At 44.0% G+C, this 24,814-nt stretch overlaps 1 long non-coding RNA gene across 2 annotated transcripts in view; it reads left to right on the top strand.

Annotated features, from left to right (window-relative positions):
* Positions 1-24,814, top strand: part of LOC137503716 (uncharacterized) — a 192,648-nt gene that overhangs the window by 101,121 nt on the left and 66,713 nt on the right. The window contains exon 5 of one of the 2 annotated variants that reach the window (XR_011019314.1): positions 4,992-5,079. This is a non-coding gene — a long non-coding RNA (uncharacterized lncRNA). Of the gene's footprint in view, positions 1-4,991; positions 5,084-24,814 lie in introns of both variants that reach the window. The other variant, XR_011019313.1, reaches the window with a different exon arrangement.

The raw sequence follows: 24,814 nt of genomic DNA, 5'->3' as shown, positions 1-24,814 counted from the left end.
CACCTGATGCTAATGGGTTAATGGCCGGTGCTCCCCCTGTGGTAGCAATGAAAAAATTGCTGTACACTTCCTTTGTGAGGCAACTTTACCAGAGTTTAGTGCATCAGGCCCAGTGTCTCTGCAGTCATGACTCCAATCAGACATTCGTGTTTAATTCTTCCTTATAACTAATAAGAGGTCATACAATTCCTACATGGCTGAGAATAACTTCTGACTTCAATGAACAGATACAAAGTTCAATGGTTCACTCTGTCTGTATGGGAGCTGAATACACATTAAATAAAATGGTTGTCATTCACCTGAGTCTACATTTTAACCTTTAAAATCAGTGGAAGTCTGTGGGATTCCAAAAAGGTCCTACAGAGGAGTAGGACCATAGACACAATTGTTTACTTCACCAGTTTATTTTTTCTTCAGGTTTGTCCTAAAATACTGTATAAAATTTGTGTTGCCCGGAAGAAAAATAATACATTAGTAATGCACTTAATAGAGATGAAACATTCCGTATAATTCAGTGTTATAATAGGATCATGTCACTCATATATCGGGTGACTCTGTGGATGCTACTTGTAAGTGAAGAGCTCCTTAAAATCTGCAACAAGCAGGAGTCATAAGCTATACAAATTCTAATTTTAAGACACTCTTTTTCCTCTCTGAGCGTTTCTTATAAGTGGGTAATAAGAGTGGTAGGTTTAGATTTGTAGACTTGTGGGCTGGTGTCAGCTGAACCATATTTCTCTTTACTTTATCTATACTCAAGTGTTGCTTCTCTTTTGCTTGTCCTAAGCTTTTGACAATGATAGTTTTTTGTCTGGACATTGGAAAAAGTGGTGGCCTTGTGCCATGGATGACAATTGGGACAGATCCACTTTTTCCTTGTTGTGATGTCACCCAAGATATTCGTTTTGCAAAATTCTCTCTGGGCATGGGATTCCTAAGCTTTGGTAGAGTTGACTGATGTGATGGTTCAAATATTACTAGATTGTGACTTTCTCCATCTTGATGGTAATAACAGTCAGCTAGAATATTACCATCTTCTGATAGAAGGTCTCTTAAATTTGTTGCTTGTTTTGGAGGTGGAGGTATTTCATTAACTTGTCTAAGAGGCATTGTCAGTGCTTTCCCAATGTGTAAACCTGACCTGCTGTTGGTTTGTTGGATTTGAAATTTGGCAGACCGGTTTGTTTTGCTGTGATTAATTTCCTTTTGTACATGGGGCATGTTGTTTTCTTGATTATGTTCTTGCTGATTTAAATCTTTATTGCTTAATGGACTTAGTCGTGCACTAGTACTTTCCAAGGTATGCTGTCTTGATAAATCCGGGGGTTCCAGGTAAACCACTTCTCTTCCTGCAAACGTTGAACCTAAATTCAAAATAAAAACAGGTTTTAAAGACTTGAAATGTCAATACTAGGCGTTTGGTAGAAATGTTGTGTGTTTGTTCTCTAGTAATGTTAAATGTATCAGTTCACATAAACTGGGGCCATGCAGCACACACTGACTGGAGCATTGAAACACTCACTGACCTGTCCTTAGGACTTCTTTTTCTTCAGCTGGCCCACCTACTTTTCATAAGGAAGAAGGGATGGTAGGGAAGTGGAGTGGCATGCTGGCCTCATGCATCCCAAAACCCCTTTGTCACTTTCCAGAAATTGTTCCACGGCGTGTCTATATCCTATGTTGAATAAATCTTTTTCCAGTCACACTGGTGTTGAATTGTCTAGAGAGGTAAATAATTGCCTCTCTTCTCTTTTATTTTCACATATAAGTATATAGAAAGTTATACTTTAGATACTGTATACCGGGCGCCTCAACCACAGTATCTAGTCTAGTTCTAGACCTCCAGAGGAGGTACTTATAGCTTTACAGTTGTCAATTATGAAGTCTTCAAGGAGAGCGACCATCTAGTGTCCATTTGGACTGGAGAACCGAGCAGGGATGACTATTTTCCGGCAATCCTATATGGTGGTTGCAGGGATTGCAACCTACCTTTGTGAGTATATATCACAACTATTACACCTTGCTCTTATACCTAAAGGCACTGCACCACTAGGCTCCTGGTCTCTGCATTCTTTTTTAGGGGTTCTCTACACCCACCATAAAGATCACAGATACTCTGATGAACAAGAGACTGTAACAGGCCTCTCCTGAGTTTTCTTCTAGGTGATAATTTCACACCTTGGCCCATATGCAATTCACTTTTTCTCCTGAGTTTTCTCCAAGGTGATAATTTCACAACTTGCCATAAAATGCCCTTTAAGCCACTAGCAAGCAAGAAAATACTCAAAATACATTTGAAAAAGCTTTTTCACCAACTTTTGGGCACTTTTTCAATTGTAAAATGCTGAGAATTTAGTTTAAAGAGAAGATGAAAATTATCTCCTAGGAGATAATTCAGGTGAACAAATTAGTTGCATATGGGCCCTTGTCATAAAATGTCTTTTAACCCTCCTGGCGGTTTGCTAAAAATCCGCCAGGGGGCAGCAAATCTTTTTTTTTTTTTTTTTTTCATGTAGCGAGACAAAGTCTCGCTACATGATAGCCGCTGCTCAGCGGCATCCCCCCAGCCCCTCCAATCGCCTCCGGCAATCGGAGATCAGGAGATCCAGTTCAAAGAACGGGATCTCCTGGAGGGCTTCCCCGTCGCCATGGCGACGGGGCGGGATGACGTCACCGACGTCATCGACGTTGTGACGTCAAAGGGGATTCCGATCCACCCCATAGCGCTGCCTGGCACTGATTGGCCAGGCAGCGCACGGGGTCTGGGGGGGGGGGGGCTGCGGCGTGATGAATAGCGGCGGATCGGCGGGTAGCAGCGGCGATCAGGCACTGCACGCAGCTAGCAAAGTGCTAGCTGCGTGCAGCAAAAAAAAAATTATGCAAATCGGCCCAGCGGGGCCTGAGCGGTGCCTTCCGGCGGCATAGCCCGAGCTTAGCTCGGGCTTACCGCCAGGAAGGTTAAACAATCAGCAAGCAAGAAAATACTCAAAATAATTTTGATAATACTTTTCATCAACTTTTGGTTACTCTTTCAATAGAAAAGGGTGAAAATGTATTTTAAAGAGAATATGAAAATTATCTCCTAGGATATAACTGATTAGGAAAAGTTAATTGCATATGGACCACTGTCTGTCCTCCACAGCCCAGGCCGAACCCTTGCTGAAATGAGCACCACAGCTACATAGGTGGTGAGTGGATAAACTGGATACTGACTGCATAAAAAATTGAGGCGCTCCACAACCTGCATACATGCTTCACACATATTGAAGGGAAGCAGGGTTCTGTTACTGCTGCTGCTGGTGATCACATTGATGATTATACATGTGCAGTGGCAAAGGCATTTCAAGACTGGAATATTTATTTCCTGTAAAATGGCACTGAATATGGCATATGTAGAGTAAAGGTACCTTTTACAAGATTTTCTTGATTATCTAGCGTTATAGCAATTTCATCTTCTTGAATAGGTTCATACAACAGTGGACTCTTGCTGAGTTTAGCGTCTTTTTTTTCTTTTTGGACAGTCACTTCCTCAAGATGTACATCATTTTGGTTTTCTATGCTTCTTATATGGTCATTTTCATGGATTTCATTAATGTCCTCATTCTGTTAAAACATAACAAATAAATTACCTTTCTGTATCTGAAGACTCGAGTTTGGTAGATTGGTTTGCAGACCTCTCATAATATAAATTGTTAAAATGCATCATGTGATGGACTTTTTAAAGTAATTTATATAAAACTGCAAATTCACAGTATTTTTTATACTTCAATACTATTGGGGGATAATGCCATGTACGGTATTCTGCATTGTGGTCCACAACTGTGTTATGATATACACACACATTACTACTGCAATCATTCTATGGTATTTTCCATTCAACAAAATTACCACATATTAGCAAAGTCAACTAAGTTAAGAACAATCAATTAATTGCAGTACAATACTCAGCTCAACAGAGCTTGTTGCCGCGCGCTCCTCCTTAATCACTAGTACCTGTAAACAAAACTCACATAGTGTGATACTGTCTCACTTTGTTATTTAGTACTGTTAATCCCTCCTTCTAGTAACCTTAGAAACTAGAAGGAGGAATTAACAGTACTAAAGAACAAAGTGACTGCTCACTCCCATGCCCCTGATGAGTCCGGATAGGAGGACGGAATGCATAGGGTGGAGCAAGCAGTCTGACGTAGGACATCATCGCGCCACGGAGCCCAGCTGGCATAGCGCGCAGGAATCCAGAAGCCCTAGCTGAAAGACGAGCGGAAAGCGGGATGCTGCATGATACTCGCCGGAGTGGGGGCGGACATCAATAAAGATATTGAGATACGCAAGATACAAGCGCAGGAGTCTGTAAGTGCAATTGGCAGCAGACTTTGGCTGAACTGTTATGATATAATACGCTATGATGTTCTCTGTTTTATCTTTTATTTAATGAATATTAAACTGATCGTTTTGGAAGTGAGGCTACTGAGCCATTCTGTTGATGAAATGTGAATACCACCAGTGACTAGCGGTGAGATACATCTGGTGAGCTGCTAGAAATACTCTGCGTGTTGGGAAGTTAAGTGCACAGAGTGGTCAGCTATTCACTGCATGGAGTGTTGAACTGACACCTGGGAGGATTGTTCTTATTGCTGACTGTGATTGATTGAATCGAGACAGTATCACACTATGTGAGATTTGTTTACAGGTACTAGTGATTGAGGAGAAGCGAGCGGCAACAAGCTCTGTTGAGCTGAGTATTGTATTTGAATCCATCTGGAATCTTGCTACAGTGATCCTGACTAATGAGTGAGAGCGGTTATTGATAAATGAACTGGCACAGTAATCTGTTTGAACTGAAATTAATTGCAGTCGTTTTTAAACAAATATAATCATTTTATTGAGAGGGAGAACTGTAAAACATTATTATATTACCTGAGACAGAGCATTCTGACACTGTTTCACTGTTGTATGGCTTAATGCTCTTGAAATGTCATTATTCCCTGCAGAGACTAAAGACACCCCATGCCGGATGCAGCACAGTAGCCCCGCCCTTCCAAAAATAAATAAATAACCAAGCCTCCTCTATGTTTTACAGTAGGTATGTTTTTTCTTCAAAAGGTTTTATTTACCATTTGTGGATATAGAATGTTACGTAGCAAAAGCTCCAGTTTTGTCTCACCTATCCAGAGGAGATTTCCTCTGAGTAACTGAGTATTCAGTATGCATTTTAGCACATTCCATTTGTTTATATTTTTCTTTCAACATACAACCTCAACAGATTGTTTTTGATGGTTATTTCTTGTTTGGACTAGAGTTTAGATTTTCCATTTCACATTAAATAATCTTGGGTTTCTATGAGATATGAACCTTCAAATTATCCTCCTAAAACTTGGAGTGTTAAAATGTGCATCATTCCATCCAGTGTTCAAGAGTTATCAAGCAAATCAACTCTGGCACATTTAGGCAATCTGGAGTTGGTGTCCTATATAAGTTGCATAGTTAGTGACAAAGTTCAGCCATGTGTATCTGAAAACTCTAGTGGACACTGACCTGACCACTCTATTCATTTTGGCTATCAGTGTATTATGCATTGAGCTAGACTGACGGGATGGGAGATGTGACAGATGCCTGATTTTGATAGCCCACAATCATTATCAATAATGTCTAAGTAAAATAAGTTATTTGAAAGAGAGTTCTGTAACAGCTGGCAAGTTGGTCTGCTTATATTAACCACTTGCCGACCAGGGCTTTCTGCACTGATCGGTGCTGCGTGGGCTCTCCAGCCCGCAGCACCGATCAGGAGTGAGCCTTGGCGATCAGACTACCCCCCTTTTTTCCCCACTAGGGGGATGTCCTGCTGGGGGGGTCTGATCGCCGCCGGCTTGCTGCGCTTTGCGGGGGGGGGGGGCTCCTCAAAGCCCCCCTCCGCAGCGTTTTTGGCGCTCCGTCCCTCTCCCTCCCTCTCCCTCCCCCTGTGAGCTGCGCAGGACGGAAATCCGTCCTGCGCATTGAAGGATAGGCTTCAGCCTATCATATGCCGGCGATCCCCGGCCAATCAGAGGCCGGGGATCGCCGATCTGCCCTACGGCGCTGCTGCGCAGCAGCGCCGTATGATGTAAACAGCGGGGATTTCTTCCCCGCCTGTTTACATTTTGCCGGCGAGCCGCGATCGGCGGCTCTCCGGCTGTTCATGTAGACACCCTCCGTGAACTGACATGGAAAGGCCGCTCGATTGAGCAGCCGTTTCCATGGTAACCCGCAGACGACCAGTTTACGCCAATCGGCGTTAGCTGGTCGTCAAGAGGTTAATAACATCAAAACAAATACAGTTTAGAGTGTGTCCAAGAACCTGTGTGAATGTAGATGCACTGTCTTTCCCTAAAGAAAACCTTTAGGTTTAGGGTTTTTTTTAGGTATTTTGTTACTTTTTCATCCTCAGTTGCTAGTTAAAAAACTGAAAAAATGGGGGTACAACTCATACTCATTCTATTTATCGTTTCAATCCACACAGCCAAGGATAATGAGGCAGAATCTTAGTGAGATTGACAGAATGTTACTAGGGTTATGTGTTCTATCCTGACTTTGATATAGTAGATTACAGCTCAAATAGTTACACCGTTGCCTCAGAAAGCTGAAGAAAGTATAAAGTTTGTTTGGTAAAATTCATCAGCTACTTTACAGGGAAAGAGTACCAGTTTTACTAGCTTATAGGTTTATAGGGTGTTCTGGAGTTCTTAACTATTACATTTTGTGATGTCTTGACCACATCAAAGTTAAAGTCCCTTAGCTCAGGGTTAAAGCTGATTAATTCTAACCTTACTTCCCACAGTATATATATATATATATATATATATATATATATATATATATATATATATATATATACATATATATAAATCTATTTTACTTTTGAAACTTGAGTATACCATTGCCATAGTACTGACAGCCAGATCAGTGGGACAAACCTTACTTTGCATTACTGAGCTTTGATTGTCTTTAACCTGTACCACTTACTTGGAAATGACACTGACTTTTGCATAGTTACATTTCCAAACATACATTTACAATTCAGTAACCCAAATAATGTGGTTGTGGTAGTGGTTGGCTAGCAGTGGTTGGATAGTGTAGTGGTTAAAAGTTCTGCCTTTGACATGGGAGGCCAGGGTTCAAATGCTGGCTAGGTTCAGTACATATTCAGTAAGAAGTCCTTGGGCAAGACTTCCTAACAGTGCAGGGTGGCCCCTTGAGCACACCCTTAGTGGCTGCAGCTATTGAGCGGTTTGAGTCCAACAGGAAAAAAATGCTATACAAATGTTAGGGTTATTAATGTTGCACTGCACTTCAGCACACAAGCTAGTGGACAGGGTCACAGGGAGGTCACTTGCGTTTGGTTCACCCCAATTTTACCTGATACTTTCTCCTTCCAGCTTGGAAGGAGAAAGCCTGGTAGTCAAACGAAGCAAGATATAGACTACTACCCTGTGACCTTGTTCACTGGCTTGGGTGTGTTCAGCATAATTTGGGTTTACAAATGCAGGATCATGAATTTGAGCAGGGCCGGATTTCTGGAACGGACACAAAAGCCTTGGCCTTGGGCGGCTGCAGCCCCATGGGGCACCTGGACGTGGAATAGTGGTTGCTATATATGAAAGTTAAAGCTAAAAATGGGTAGCAACATATTAAAAAGAGAAGCTTCTGCCCAAGGGAGCTGTACATGAAAGAAAGGTGCTACAGTACATGAATGTTACACATATAAGAGGGGGCTGCACATGGAATGGGATGGGTGCTACTGCACATGGGAGGGGAGCCACAACATACTTGACCTAGAAGCGGAAAAAGTATAAATCCGGCCTTGAATTTGAACACCAACACTTCAGATGCAAAAAACTGCTTAATCGCTGTGTTTCTGTGATTGGCTGCTAAGTGCAGAGAAGTGGAGCACTAGTTGTGGAGGGGTAATTGTGACTTGGTTTTGTATTATGATGCCCTGTTAGTTGTATTGGTGGTGCTAGTTTAGAAGATAACAACTGCACTGTCATTAGAGAGAAGTGTGCAACGTCTTTTCCTCACCTTAGATTTGCATTCTGCAATGCAGCATACTGGTTATGGCTGAGGCATTGCACACACTGGTATCTTGTGACAGCGCTGCTGCTAAAATCTCAGCATTTCTTTGAAGATGTGGCCAGCAGATGCCGAGGGGATAGATGGAAGATAAGAGAGCAGCTGAAGACAGAAGTGATTGTATCTTCCAGAGTCTTCAAATTCCTCATCAGCCAGTGTGAGATCAGTAAGGAAGCAGGGGAGCTTTTTGGTAGAGGATCCTGTGAATTCTGTGGACCATGCTGCTAGCTGATGATGGGAGGGGTGTAATGATAGCCCCCTCCACGAGAACCTCCCATTTTGCATAAACTCCACTCCTTGGCCAGGCCAAGCTCTGACCCTTTGTCCGTGCAAAGCTTCACCCCTCACCCAAATAAAGATTCTGATTCTCCTCATCCCCCAACTCCCCCCCCCCCCTTTGTGAATTTGTTTTCCTCTTGTAAAAATGCATTGAGGAGGCAGAGTGAGCTCGAGGCTACATTTCTCCCATAGTGGCAGTGCGCCATACCACTGCTTAACCTGGTTTTCAGCCAGCAACAAAGGGGGGTAAGAAAATTAACCTTTTAAATGCCAATTACTGTACAAAAACTTTTTTTTTACAGCTTTTGACAGCTTTTTATATCCTGACTGTACTGTCTCATTAAGGGACTTCCGAGGTGAAGTATTATCTCACCTGGGGCTTCTTTCAGCCCCTCACAGCTGTCTCAGACCCTCACCACAGCTCTGGTGGTCCTCGGTGTCCCCGCTGGCCGCCCACAATGATGGCGACCCGCTGTAGTGCTTGATTTTAAGAGTTGGAATGACTTAAAAACTGTCCAGTACTCAATGCCCTGCAGGCTGAGGCTGAAGGAGGGGCTGTGCTCAGGCTGTGCAAATGAACTGTAGTAAGGAGAGAGGTGGGTCAGAGACTTGCTTATTCTGACATAATTTACATGCTACGGATTACATCACTGTTCTATAATGCTTCTCTTAAGAGTCTCTAAATTTTTGACAAGGCAAAGTCCCCTCCAGGAAAGCTTCATAGTAACAAAATGTACTTGTAAAAACAAAACAGAGGACACCAAGAGCCCAATAGTGCAATATTGTCTGGTAAGTAGAGATGGGCCGAACGGTTCACCGGCGAACGGTTCCAGGCGAACATCGGGTGGTTCGCCTTCGCTGGCGAAGGCGAACTTTCCCGGAAGTTTGATTCGCCCCATAATGCTCTATGAGGGTCAACTTTGACCCTCTGCATCACAGTCAGCAGGCGCATTGTAGCCAATCCGGCTATACTAAGCCCTGGAGCCCCACCCCCCTTATATAAGGCAGGCTCCGGTGGCCATTAGCCTCACTCGTGTGCCTGCTAGAGACAGGCTAGGGACAGCTGCTGCAGACTTGTTCTCCTCGGGACAGATTAGTCAGGCTCTTGCCTTCCTTTTTTCTGTGTTTGAAACTGACACTTGTGTTGTTTAGACAGCATTGCTAATTCATACTGTGTGTGTCCCACTGCCAGAAGCCCACCAGCATCAGCAGCACATTCAGTGACTACCTGTGTGTGTGACAGAGAGCTGCACATTGTACTACCCACCCAGTACTGCATTTACCTACTACTAGTACCTGTTGTGTTTAGTTAACCCACCTCATCACTGCATACACCTACGTTTGTGTTGAGTGAACCCACCTCGCTGCACATAACTACCTTTTGTGTTGAGTGAACTCGCCTCACTGCATATCTACCTTTTCTGTTGAGTGAACTCACCTCACTGCATATAACTACCTTTGTGTTGAGTGAACTCAGCTGACTGCATCTAACTACCTGTTGTGTTTTGTGAACTCACCTCACTGCATATATAACTACCTTTGGGTTGAGTGAACTCACCTCACTGCATATAGCTACCTTTTGTGTTCAGTGAACTCACCTCTCTGCATATAACTACCTTTTTTGTGTTGAGTGAACTCACCTCACTGCATATATAACTACCTTTGGGTTGAGTGAACTCACCTCACTGCATATAACTACCTTTGTGTTGAGTGAACTCAGCTGACTGCATCTAAATACCTGTTGTGTTCAGTGAACTCACCTCACTGCATATATACTGTAACTACCTTTGGGTTGAGTGAACTCACCTCACTGCATATAGCTACCTTTTGTGTTCAGTGAACTCACCTCACTGCATATATAACTACCTTTGGGTTGAGTGAACTCACCTCACTGCATATATAAATACCTTTTGTGTTCAGTGAACTCACCTCTCTGCATATACCTAGCTTCCCCCCGAGATGGACAAAATGGACAAACCAGGTAGAGGAAGAGGTAGAGGCAGACCCAGAGGAAGGCCACCTGGCACTGGCAGGTCTGTGCGAGGTGGTGTTGCTGTGATTTTGTGCGGACCTGGCCCAAAGTACAGTGCTCAGAAGAAGGCACGTGCCATCACTTCCCAAAATTGTGAGGACGTGCTTGAGTATTTAACACAAAACACCTCATCTCCCACAGCCACCAGTGCTACAACAAGCACCACATCCGCTGCATTTGACACTTCGCAGGAGTTATTTGGTGGTGGTGGTGAAATCACTGATTCACAGCCACTACTGCAACAACAAGAAGAAGGCGCAGGTACACCACCTAGAGTTGAGCCGCAATTTTCGTAATTTCACATTACTAAAATTACGCATGCGAAATTTGCGATTACGATGCGAAATTACGGTAGCGTAATTGCCATTAAAATCGTAATTGAAAATACCGTAAGCGTAATTTTCAACGCGTAATTTCGCGTTTTGTTCATGCCGTAATTTCGCATTAAACGCTACCGTAATTTCGCGTTAAACCGTAACGCTCCGTATAAGATAAAAAAGCCGCCGACTTTAAGGGTTAATAGCAAAGCCCCCTTAAATGCTAAGAGCCTCAAATTTGGAGAATATATTAAGGAGATCAGGAGGAATAAGAGGAAAATTTTTTTTTTCAAAAAGACCTTATAGTTTTTGAGAAAATCGATGTTAAAGTTTCAAAGGAAAAATGTAAACATTTAAAAACCCGCCGAATTTAACGGTTAATAGCAAAGCCTGCTTAAAGTTTAGGAACACCAAATTCCCAGGGTATATTAAGGGGATCAGTGGGAATAAGAGGAAAAACATTTTTTTCAAAAAGACCTTATAGTTTTTGAGAAAATCGATTTTTAAGTTTCAAGGGCGAAAATGTCTTTTAAATGCGGAAAATGTCAGTTTTTTTTGCACAGGTAACAATAGTGTATTATTTTCATAGATTCCCCCAAGTGGGAAGAGTTTTACTTACTTCGTTCTGAGTGTGGGAAATATAAAAAAGAAAACGACGTGGGGTCCCCCCTCCCAGACCTCTTTAACCCCTTGTCCCCCATGCAGGCTGGGATAGCCAGAATGCGGAGCACCGGCCGCGTGGGGCTCCGCACCCTGACTATACCAGCCCGCATGGTCCATGGATTGGGGGGTCTCGGAAGGGGAGGGGCAGCCAAGCTTTCCCCTCCCCCTCCGAGCCCTTGTCCAATCCAAGGACAAGGGGCTCTTCTCCACCTCCGATGGGCGGTGGAGGTGGAGGCCGCGATTTCCTGGGGGGGGAGGTTCATAGTGGAATCTGGGAGTCCCCTTTAAAAAGGGGTCCCCCAGATGCCCACCCCCCCTCCCAGGAGAAATGAGTATAGAGGTACTTGTACCCCTTACCCATTTCCTTTAAGAGTTAAAGTAAATAAACACACAGACACTTAGAAAAAGTATTTTAATTGAACAAAAAACATAACCACGAAAAAAGTCCTTTAATATTCTTAATTAACCATTAATACTTACCTGTCCCTTTAAATAAATGATCCCTCGCAATATCCTCGGAAATGTTCTATCAGTTACAATGTAACAAAGTTATTACAATGTAACAACTTTGTTACATTGTAACTACGCCGCACCCGACGTCACTCACCGCCGCCGCCGCCGCCGCCACGTCTGTGCTGCAGGACCCGACAGAGCTCTGAGCTATAGCTCAGAGCTCTCTAAGCATCTTTGTATTTGGGCTCCAAGGAGCCCCATTGGTCCTTAGCAGACCAATGGGGTTCCTTTAAATCAGAAGGAACCCCATTGGTCTGCTAAGGACCAATGGGGCTCCTTGGAGCCCAAATACAAAGATGCTTAGAGAGCTCTGAGCTATAGCTCAGAGCTCTGTCGGGTCCTGCAGGCTGCAGCACAGACGCGGCGGCGGCGGTGAGTGACGTGGGGTGCGGCGTAGTTACAATGTAACAAAGTTGTTACATTGTAATAACTTTGTTACATTGTAACTGATAGAACATTTCCGAGGATATTGCGAGGGATCATTTATTTAAAGGGACAGGTAAGTATTTTTCCTTTGAAACTTTAACATCGATTTTCTCAAAAACTATAAGGTCTTTTTGAAAAAAAAAAAATGTTCCTCTTATTCCTCCTGATCTCCTTAATATATTCTCCAAATTTGAGGCTCTTAGCATTTAAGGGGGCTTTGCTATTAACCCTTAAAGTCGGCGGCTTTTTTATATTATACGGAGCGTTATGGTTTAACGCGAAATTACGGTAGCGTTTAATGCGAAATTACGGCATGATACGACTGTAATGCGAAAATTACGCGAAAATTACGCTTACGCGAAATTTCGCGAAATCCTTCTTCATTACGATTATGTACTTACGGCCATAATCGTAATTACACTAATTACGCGAAATTTCGCGAAATCGTAATTAGGTCATTACGCTCATCTCTAACACCACCTCATACGTCTGAGTTAGGTGGCGATATTATGGACGTAACGTGTGAGGAGGGTCATGATGCACCACCTGAAGTTGGTGCAGTTGTGGAGTTGTCTGAGGAAAGCGAAGCTGGGCAGGAGGATTATGATGACGATTATACGGATGCCACGTATGTTCCCAATAGAGGAGATGACCAGGGGGACAGTTCAGAGGGGGAGCCAGAGAGGAGTAGGAGGAGACGACTCCATGATAGAAGCAGAGGGAGCTCATCATCAGAAACAGCTGGGGGCAGTGTCCGGCGCCATGTATGGCCAGCCAGCCAACATGCCCTTCAAGGTCAGCTGCTGATGCCACCGTAGTGCCATCACCCCAGGGGGGCTCAGCGGTTTGGAAATATTTTAACGTGTTTGCCTCAGATAGGAGCAAAGCCATCTGTTCTCTCTGCCTCCAAAAATTGAGCCGGGGAAAGGCATACACTCACGTAGGGACAAGTGCCTTACGAAGGCACCTGGAGAAAAGGCACAAACAGCTATGGGAAGAACACCTGAGGAAAAGCAGCACCCCTCAAAAGACAAGCCACCCTCCTTCTCCTCTTCCTCCATCAGGTCCTTTTCACGAAAGGCCATACCCAAACAGTACTGTGCTGTTCAGAGGCAAGTGGTGTCATCTATTGCGAAGAGCGTTGGATCAAGGGTCCACCTGACCACGGATGCCTGGTCTGCCAAGCACGGGCAGAGCCGCTACATTACGTACACAGCCCATTGGGTCAACCTGGGGACCGATGGCAGCAAGCAGGGAGTACGTGGCTGCGCAGCGCACCTCCACGGCTTGCAGGCAGGCCTCCTGCCACCTCCTCTCCTTCTCCTCCAGCTACATCCTCTTCGCTGTCAACCTCCTCCTCCTCCTTGGCTGAGTGTCAGTTGAACTCTAGTGGTGCTGCCATCTCCTCTTCCTCTCCAGCTACACAGCCCCATCTCCTCAGAGCCTACGCTGCATGCCAGGTACGACGGTGTCACGCAATTTTAGACATGTCCTTCCTCAAAGCGGAGAATCACACTGGAGCAGCTCTCCTGGCTGCTCTTAACAAACAGGTGGAGCAATAGCTGACCCCACACCAGCTGGAGATCGGCAATGTGGTGTGTGACAACGGCAGCAATCTCCTTTCCGCTTGTAATTTGGGAAAGCTGACACATGTACCCTGCATGGCACATGTGCTGAATCTGGTCGTGCAAAGATTTGTCTCAAAGTACCCAGGCTTAGAGGACGTCCTGAAGCAGACCAGGAAGTTGTGTGGGCATTTCAGGCGGTCTTTATACGGCCATGGCACGCTTTGCAGACATTCAGCGGAAAAACAACTTGCCGGTGAGAAGCTTGATATGCGATAGCCCAACTCGCTGGAATTCCACCCTGCTCATGTTCTCTCGCCTGCTAGATCAGGAGAAAGCCGTCACCCAGTACCTGTACAACTACAGTAGAAGGACACAATCTGGAAAGATGGGGATGTTGTGGCCCAACAGCTGGACACTGATGCGAAATGCATGCAGGACCATGCTGCCGTTTGAGGAGGTGACCAACCTGGTGAGTTGCGCTGAAGGCACCATCAGCGACTTGATCCCCTACGCTTACTTCCTGGAGCGTGCCGTGCGTAGAGTGGTGGATGAAGCTGTGGAGGAGCGGGAACAGGAACCGCTACGGCAGGAGGATTCGTGGGAGCAATTTTCATCCGAACCACATGTATCCTCAACACCTGCGGCACCACAGAGGGAGGAGGAGGAGGAAGAAGAGGAGTCGTGTGGGGAAGGAGAGGAGTCAGACTCGGATGACGATTATGAGGAAGGTGTTTCTGTGGAGGAGGAAGAGGCGGCAGAAGAACAACCGCAGCAGCCATCACAGGGGGCTTCTGCTGCTCCACGTTCCCGTGGTATTGTTCGTGGCTGGGGGGAGGAAGAGGAGTTGCGTGACATCACTGTGGAAGAGCAAGAGGAGATGGAGAGTACGTCTGGATCCGACTTTGTGCATATGGCCTCTTTCATGTTGTCCAGCCTGTTGAGGGACCCCCGTATCAAAAAACTCAAGGCGAATGACCTGTACTGTGTGGCCACGCTACTAGACCCTCAGTACAGGCACAAAGTGGCAGACCTGTTACCAACTTAACACAAGGCGGAAAGGATGCAGCACTTGCAGAACAAGCTGTCAATGATGCTTTACAATGCATTTAAGGGTGATGTGACAGTACAACGCAATAAAGGTACCACTGGCAGTAATCCTCCTCCTCCTCCCCAGTCCACACAGGCAAGGACAGGACGCTCCAGCGATCTCGGGGTGATGTCGGACATGCGGACATTCTTTAGTCCAACGCCTCGCAGTAGCCCTTCGGGATCCACCCTCCACCAACGCCTGGACCGGCAGGTAGCCGACTACCTGGCCTTAAGTGTGGATGTACACACTGCGACTGCGAGCAGCGACGATGAACCCTTGCTCTACTGGTTGCGCAGGCTTGACCTGTGGCCAGAGTTGTCCCAATTTGCCATACAACTTCTCTCTTGCCCTGCCGCAAGCGTTCTGTCAGAAAGGACCTTCAGTGCAGCTGGAGGCATTGTCACTGACAAGAGAAGTGGCCTAAGTCATGACCGTGTTCAAGTACCTGACCTTTATCAAAATGAATGAGGCATGGATCCCTGAGGGCTATTGCACGACTGAAGACTAAGTCAGTCCCCACACACAGCATCTCTGCCTGCAGGCTGCTTAACTGCCTTCTCCGCCACCACCACCAGGGTCCAAGACTCTAGGCGGATTCCAGAATTTTTAAGGCCGCTGCTAGCAGTGGCCGCTATTCTAATTTTTCTTTGGCGTGCAAATGCCAGCCTAATTTTTCTGGCTGAACTGCAGGCGGCTGCAACAAAAAAAAAAAACCAAAAGGCATATACATGTGCCCATCCCCCTTCGTAATAGGAGAAACAGAGGCGCCAATAGAGTAAAATTGATTCCGAATTAAAACAAATTAAAATGTGGGTGGCAGTGGTGGACTTGCCTACCCCCAATGAGAAAAGGACCAATTTGTATGGTTGACAATATAATTTTAATCAATTTGATACTCCAAGACAATAATCAATTTGCAACGCGTTTCACGGGACACAAGCCCGCTTCCTCAGGCAAAATACATACAAGTAGGAGCAACTGGGGTCCCCCCTCCTTCCATCAGCGGCGAGAGAGCGGCCGGCATATACAAGAAGCTCCGGCGGGGTAATCAGCCTCTAGAGGTTCCGTAATCAGCCTCTAGAGGCTTGTGTCCCGTGAAACGCGTTGCAAATTGATTATTGTCTTGGAGTATCAAATTGATTAAAATTATATTGTCAACCATACAAATTGGTCCTTTTCTCATTGGGGGTAGGCAAGTCCACCACTGCCACCCACATTTTAATTTGTTTTAATTCGGAATCAATTTTACTCTATTGGCGCCTCTGTTTCTCCTATTACGCAATATCCACCTGGTGGATGGGTGTGGACACCCTCTCTTCTTCTTCTACGCAGAGAGCGACTTTTAACCTGAGCGGGGACAGGTCTAATCTCCCCGTCTGTGATACAAGTGGTTGCCTAACCCGGCAACCTACAATTGTGAGTATAATTTACCGTTATTTCTCACAACGTTTATATCAACAATAATACACTATCGGGGGCTCTCGATTTTCCTTTTTCTCCTTTTTTACATCCCCCTTCGTGATCATTACCTTGCCGCGGTGAAGGGGCTTGCGTATCACAATGAAGCAATGACCGCTGGCTATATGAGTGTCTCGGTTGGGGGTGGCACACCAAAGATAATAAGGTCGTTGTTTCATTGTGGTCAGACCAAATTTGATCAGCTGGACAGTCACTGCTCTGTCATTCAGCTACATCAGCCGGGCGACCATATGTGCTGAAAAGCCACCATCACCTGCACTCTCGTCATGGTGCGCACCAGTCCAGCACGGCCGTCACTACACAAACGGCTGTTTGCAGTCACTGCATACCTCTCACTGCATCTGTGACTGCACATTGTATTATACCTGGCAGTCAGTGCAGAACTTGCACTTGAATGGATTGCAGACTTGCCCTCCATAACGGATTGCCGTTAAAGGATTTAAAGTTGATTCATTACAATTTGGGCCTCAAAAGTCCTCCTGAGTCCTGTATTGTTATTTTTGGTCACTACCTCGGGGCCGGCGTGCATGCCTGCCTGCTGCCCTCCTTGCCTGGATGTGTGGTGGTAGCCATTTCTTAGGCTCCAACTCCGGAACGCAATACAACCATCTACAGTTTTAAACAATTGAAAAATACAACCATCTACAGTTTCAAACAATTGAAAAATACAACCATCTACAGTTTCAAACAATTGAAAAATACAACCATCTACAGTTTCAAACAATTGAAAAAAATGGCAAAAAACTTGCCCTCCGTAAAACATTCTTGACAAATGCTTTCAACTTGGTTTGTCTTCCGCTGGGTCAAGGGTCGATCTGACCACAGATGCCTGGTCTGCAAAGCACTGTCAGAGCAGCTACAGCATGGGTCTCAGCAGGCTCCCACTTCGGGCCGGAATCCAACCTTCATTCCCCGCCCATTACCCGTGGTGACAATGGCAGACTTGCCCTCCATAACGGATTCCCGTTAAAGGATTTAAAGTTGATTCATTACAATTAGGGGTTTAAAAGTCCTCCTGAGTCCTGTATTGTTATTTTTGGTCACTACCTCGGGGCGGGCGTGCATGCCTGCCTGCTGCCCTCCTTGCCTGGATGTGTGGTGGTAGCCGTTTCTTAGGCTCCAACTCTGGAATGCAATATAACCATCTACAGTTTTAAACAATTGAAAAATACAACCATCTACAGTTTCAAACAATTGAAAAATACAACCATCTACAGTTTCAAACAATTGAAAAATACAACCATCTACAGTTTCAAACAATTGAAAAAAATGGCAAAAAACTTGCCCTCCGTAAAACATTCTTGGCAAATGCTTTCGACTTGGTTTGTCTTCCGCTGGGTCAAGGGTCCATCTGACCACAGATGCCTGGTCTGCAAAGCACGGTCAGGGCAGCTACAGCATGGGTCTCAGCAGGCTCCCACTTCGGGCCGGAATCCAACCTTCATTCCCCGTCCATTACCCGTGGTGACAATGGCAGACTTGCCCTCCATAACGGATTCCCGTTAAAGGATTTAAAGTTGATTCATTACAATTAGGGGCTCAAAAGTCCTCCTGAGTCCTGTATTGTTATTTTTGGTCACTACCTCGGGGCGGGCGTGCATGCCTGCCTGCTGCCCTCCTTGCCTGTGTAGTGGTAGCCGTTGCTCAGGCTCCACACCGGATTCCATCCCTCATTCCCCGGCCATTACCCAGGGTCACAAATGGCAGACTTGCCCGCCTCCATATGATTCTCGTGAAAGGAATGTGGTGTCATCTTTGCCCGCCATAACTGGTTCTCGTTAAAGGATTTAAAGTACATTCATTCAAATACAGCAAGCCCTCGATAGTCCTCCTGTATTGTTATTTTTGGTCACTACCTCGGGACGGCCATGCCTGCCTGCTGCCCTCCTTGGATGTGTAGTGGTAGCCGTTGCTCAGGCTCCACACCGGATTCAAACCCTCATTCCCCGGCCATTACCCGGGGTCACAATGCCAGACTTGCCTGCCTCCATAGGATTCTCATTGTAGCGGTACTGAACAAGTACACAGCAAGTAGAAAATGTAATTTAAAAACAAAACGTAAGCTTTTTAACAATGCCATGGAAAGTTGAGAAGGCAGTCACACATTACCTGACATCACTGAGTGAGGAACAGCAATCTCGCCATGTTGCGCAGTAGTCCAGCATGGCCGTCACTACACAAACCGCTGGTAACTTGCGGTGCGTTACACAGTTAGTTTGGTGCGTCAGTGTGAAGCAGTACTCTAATTACACTACCTGATTGCTGTATACACATGCAAGATGTTTTAAAGCACGTTAGGCCTGCAATTTAGCATTCAATGTGATTTCTGCCCTTAAAACGCTGTTTTGCGTCACATCCAGAGTTTTCCCCGGGACTTTTGGCGTGTATCCCACTCCGCCATGCCCCCCTCCAGGTGTTAGACCGCTTGAAACATCTTTTCCATCACTTTTGAGGCCATCATAGTTTTTTCTATTTTTCAAAGTTCGCCTCCCCATTGAAGTCTATTGCGGTTCGCAAACTTTTTCGCGAACCACACCTTCCGCGGAAGTTCGCGAACCCGGTTCGCGAACCTAAAATCGGAGGTTCGGCCTATCACTACTGGTAAGCTCAATATTTAATGTAATGTCAAAGGTTCTTATACTCACAAAGGTGGGTTACCATCAGGCAACCACTTGACAGGCAGGTGGGGAGTATTAGTACCATATTACAGCACAGCACAGTAACAAAATGTGATGGCACTTAGCAGAAGAATGTATTGTGCTATGATAATGGTTTATATTATGTTATATGTAAACTCTTTTGAATAAGTTAATGGTCCCATCTCTTCCAATGTCATAGTCTGCATCTGTTATCTATGTAAATTTGTAATTTGCATCCTATATTTATTGTACAGTTGTGTATAAATAATACTAACAATAATTTAAAAAATCATATATTTAGACTGTTAGATAATGGATCTATTTTAATAAACATAGGGGTGTGTGCAGTAAGCTGTGTTACAGAAACAGAATAATGTGCGTAAAGTCTTACTGCACAATGAGTAAAACAGCATTACATGCAGGCATTACGCACTACTCATTTTTTTATTTTGCCTGTCGCATTTTAGAGCATACACCCCATAGTCTGGAGCCATCACTAAGGACCTGGTTTGTAAACTAGTGTGCTTTTTAGCTAGTGCACACCACAGCTAACCATTACTAATAGGGCCTCCAAAATGGTCTTTCATGAATTAGCAATGCATTTCAAAATGCAGCTAAACACCTTCACAAATGTGTAGTATAGCTGTTTTTTTGGTTGTTGTTTTTTAAGGGAAGTGTAGTATAGCTGTTTAGTGACAGCTAATTCCCAAGGTCCCCTGTGGTTGTACATAAAGTCCAGGAACATTGTTTCATAGGAGAAGTAATGATCAGTGGATGTTGTGCTGAGATAACCCAGCAGCATGTGAACAATGACACACAGATAAATGACCTTATTTAGAAAATGTCTGAAGGAAGAACATGAAAAGCTATGTGAGATATGTGAAGATCCATATCTGTGCTATGATCATGCATTAATATTATTGGTGTTCAGTTACCTTAAATAATTGGTTACAAGGCTTTCTCAGATATCTTTTAAGAAGCAGGTAATATGAAGCAGTGATTGGTGAAGGCTTATTGTTTATCACCACATGTGTAATCCTTGTGATGTCTATATCCATAGTGGAGACCATGTGGCTTAGGACAGCAGAGTTTAGTTCATCTGGACGAAGCCTACAAAAGAGAATGACACGGTGACACAGTTTCTTAGCGTATTATCAAAACAATGTTAGAAGTAGATGGATGTTTATTAATTCCAACATCTATCTAGTCCTGCTGCTACAAAGATCACAAATATTCATATTAAAAAAACAAAGCAAAAAATCGGTCTTTGTATAAAACCTTTTTATCTAAAACATCAGGAAGTTCATAATGAAAACTAGACCAGCTCTTCAATTAGGATTTGGATGATTTGCCCAAGGAAAGCAGACTGGATTTCATGGCATTTAACTTAGAGATAAATGAAGGGGGGTGAGTTAGCTTCATCTCTCTGCGGCACACTTTGTATGCGCCCATGCTTCCCCCCTGCACTGCTGCACCCCTGGAGGTGACCTCCCAATCTCAACCCTTGAAACAGGCCTGATAGATGGTATGTGTCTTTCTCAACCTTGGATTCTCTACCAGAGGCCTGGGTATTTGGGGGCTCCCTACAGTATCTTAGCTGTTCCTACCCCTGCCATCATCTTACTTCAACAACTTCTCATATAATGTGTGTATGAAAATTCAGGTGCAACAGTACGTAAGGAGCTTGAGTAACTGGTTACAAATGTGACGTAAAGCAGAATGTGGCCTGAACACAGTGTTGGTTTCAAGTAGACTCTTAAGGGCAGATTCTTGACTGGTACACCTCAGGTCAGCATAGGGGTTGTACTTTCTGTAGCACAGCTGACACAGTAGCTAGATATATGCCTTAATACATTTAGTTTGCCTGACTGGCAGGAAAGACACAGACCTTATATTTAGGATTCCACAGGGAGGAACTGCAAGAATCCATGGTTCTAAAAGTAACTGCATTGAGCAAAAGTGCCTTACAATTTCCTCTTAGTCAGAGTGACACATCTGTTATACAAATAGTGACATCCGATAGAGTAGAAAACAGTAGTAAAAGTTACCACAACATGGAATGATATAAGTTACATAGCCATCAATGATGTATTCTGCATCACAGAGAGAAACCATATTTTTACTTCAATAACTGTTTTTCTTCTTACAGGCAAGAAAAACTGGAAAACTCTTATTAGGTCAGAGAGTGACAGCTTGACACAGTTTATAAACAGCTGGTAGTCAAACTAGTCTCTGAATAGAAGGAGAAGGCAGTGAAATTAAGCATAATATTATACAGTAATCCAGTACAGGTGGTGGTGCTTTGAGCATAGGAAAACTCAGATCAAAAGCTGCTGAGCAGGCTAATATTGTCCCATTTGGCTCTTTGATATGTAACAATGTCATGGTTAAATCAGGCTTTGTTGAGGTACTTTCTTTAACATGATCAATTCAACGAAATAGCCTTCTGGGTGTTGGATAAAATAGCCTGACTGGTAGGTAAGTTCTGATGTCACATCTCAGCTATGGAATTCTACACTAGGCATCTCAGAGCTCAACCTGAAATGCACAGAATACAGTAGGTTTGGCTTGAAGGAGACAGCACTGTAGGTATGGATTCAGAGCGGTAGAATTGGATGCTGGTGCTGAGTGTTGGACTCCTCAATCCGCTCTTGTATCCCATCGTTCACCATGTCTAACCAATTTGTGTAATTGACATCTTCTTTCTAACACCCATCCTTAAAGTACACCTGAAGTGAGAGGGATATTTTTAAACAATACCAATTGACTGGCATGGACTATGGCAAAAAGGATTGGAGGCAGAAGATCAGCAGGAAAGACAGGCAATTGGTATTGTTTAAAAGGAAATACAGTACATATGTCAGCCTCCATATAACACCCATTCCTGATTCATCCCTCCATATATTAACCCCTTACTGATGCCTATGCCTAACCTGCTTTCTTAACATTAACTCCTTCTGCTCCATTAACCTCCCTGGCGGTAAGCCCGAGCTGAGCTCGGGCTATGCCGCGCAGGGGGAGATCTCAGCCCCTGGTGGGGCGATTTGTGTCCTGTAAATTGCTGTGCGCGCAGCCAGCACTTTGCTAGCCGCGCGCACAGCTTGATCGCCGCCGCTCTGCGGCGATCGGCCGCACGCAGCGGCTGAAGAGGGCCCCCCCCCGCCAGAGCCCTGCGCTGCCCGGATCAATGAGTTCCGGGCAGCGCTATGGGCTGGATCGGGTGTGCCTGACGTCAGGACGTCGGCTGACGTCCATGACGTCATCCCGATCGTCGTCATGGCGACAGGAGAAGCCAAACAGGGGAACGCGTTATATACGCGTTCCCCTGTTTGCTATAGATGCCGGCGACGATCGGACTAGAGGGCCACATGCGCCCTCTAGTGGTGTTTCATGTAGCTACCACTCTGGTAGCTTTACATGAAACAAAAAAAAAATTAAAAAAAAAAGGGTTTTTTTAATTAGGAAAAAAAAAAATTAACCGCCAAGGAGGTTAACTTACTCCCTCCCCATACACACACACACACAAACCTTAATTGTAACCCTATTCTAAATTAAGCTAACTGAGTGCAGCCCTATCTTTTATGTATAACCCCAAGCAATACACACTTTTATTTATTTATTTATTTTGGCTGAAGTGCCCAATGTCCAGTTCTTCTGATACACCAATACAATGGTGTTTTACATCTAAGCAATTATAGTGCAAGTTACAGGAATATTTTAGAATATTCAGGACTGGGCACAGCTGTCACTACGCTCTTGATTGCATTGTTGCAGATAAAAAAAAAAAATCTGTAATACGCTCTATTTAATATTTTTGGACAATTAACAAGACTGTTTCTTGGTATAAAATTAGCAATTTTTTTTTAAGATTTGTAATTTGTAACTGTGCAGAGTATGGTAATATATGCCACTTAATTCAGTGCCCTAAATTCAGTTTAAACACACTGACTGTGTCGGAGAATAATGAGATCCCATTCTGACCACTGGGCATTTGCTCTCCTATCTCTTTATCTTTGTATATTATAGAAATAATATTTTTTTAATATATATTTTTCATCACCAGAGGTGCCTACACTTTCTGATGATTTTCTTTCTACTAACAAAATGTTGTCACCTTCAGTGTTTAGTGCTCAACCCCCCTCTCTAAAACTGCATTTGTAGCCAAGTGTCCAAAACCTACAACTTTAGATCAGTGACCATTACAATAATATCATCTCATATGTGGCCACCTTCATATCACACCCATTAACAGACTGACAAAATCATTCAGTTCAGCTGCTCATAAATGGCATATAATAATCCCATTGAACTGCTCTGTGTTGCTGAAACAAGAAATGGAAGATTTAGTTAGGCTAATTAAATTTATATATATTTTTCTGGTGAAAATAACACACATTTTATTATGTCTTGTGCAGAGGTTGCAAAATAATTGGGATAGCTAGGTGGTAATGATAACAATCAACATATTATGGCTCCCAGTGCTTTCTCATTATCCCCAAAGTTGTTTTTTTGCTTAATGTTGCCCTTGCCACCTCAAGCAATCCTCTAAAGCATGGCCATTGAGTTTTACTTTGTGTCTTTTATTATATCACGCTCTGCGAGTAACAAGGTGTTATGAAAACAACATGCTTTTTACGATTTCCTGCATTTAAATCCAAACATTTAAGCAACATGACTCTTTTTCTATGGTTATTATCATCTCATAACACCTGCTGTTGAACTCATGACTTCCAAAGTGTAAATGTGCAAATACAAGAAATAGTGCCGCACTCACAAAATAATGCTTTCCAAAGGCCTTAGAAAGCTGGTAGGGAATCTGTTCTCCATCATTTGGCACTGTACATGATGATAAACAGCAGCAGGCCACAATCAGGTTGCTAACATTTCCTGTGCCCACATTTACAACTTTCCAACACAGGATAAAAACACTCACCTGGGCAGGTTTTATTATTCCATATAAATTATGTGGAGGAACATGTCACATTAGGAATGCAGTAGGGATGCGTGTTTTTTTAGATCTTTCTTCTTAAGTTTCCAGATAATGAGTTAGTCAATGAACGGACGCACAATTCAGCTGACTCTCTAACAACCTGTAAATATTTTGGTGGCTCAAGGGTAATCTGTCACGGTTCTGCAAAGCTGCTAAAAGGGGGGATTTATTGGCAACCCGTGCAGAGCTGTGGTGAATAAATAAAAGTGACTGAGCTGGTAATTTACTGCTTAACGGTTTCTTTTGTTGCATTTAGCATGTGGACATGACCCATATCATTAGGGAGGCATTTGTCTAGTCCACTGTTTCACAAATGTTCTTTTTAAATTAACTTTACATTTCAGTGAAAGCAAAATGAGCCTATTTAAGTGTAAGTGTATTTAGTGTATTAAGTGTAAGTGTGTAATTAGTATAGCAGTAGTAGAGTATTCTATCATGTTAGCCATCAGTTAATGTAAAAAGTTTTGAATAAAGAGGACACTTTTTATTGGTGAACTTGAATTGTGTTAGTTATAGTTAATAGCCAGCTTATTGCATTATGCCTTGTACACATTGGGAGCAAAGTTGTTTGAAACAAACAATGAGCAACTCAGATGTCGTTCGAAAAGTCATTAAACAAATGATCCAAAATGATGCTCAGGCATTTTAACCACTTAAGCACCAGCGGTCTCTGCCCCCTTAAGGACCAGAGACCACTGGTACAGAAACGGCA

Source organism: Hyperolius riggenbachi, chromosome 4, assembly GCF_040937935.1.
Source record: "Hyperolius riggenbachi isolate aHypRig1 chromosome 4, aHypRig1.pri, whole genome shotgun sequence".
Classification (NCBI taxonomy): Eukaryota; Metazoa; Chordata; class Amphibia; order Anura; family Hyperoliidae; genus Hyperolius; species Hyperolius riggenbachi.
This window is presented reverse-complemented; position numbering and strand designations above follow the sequence as displayed.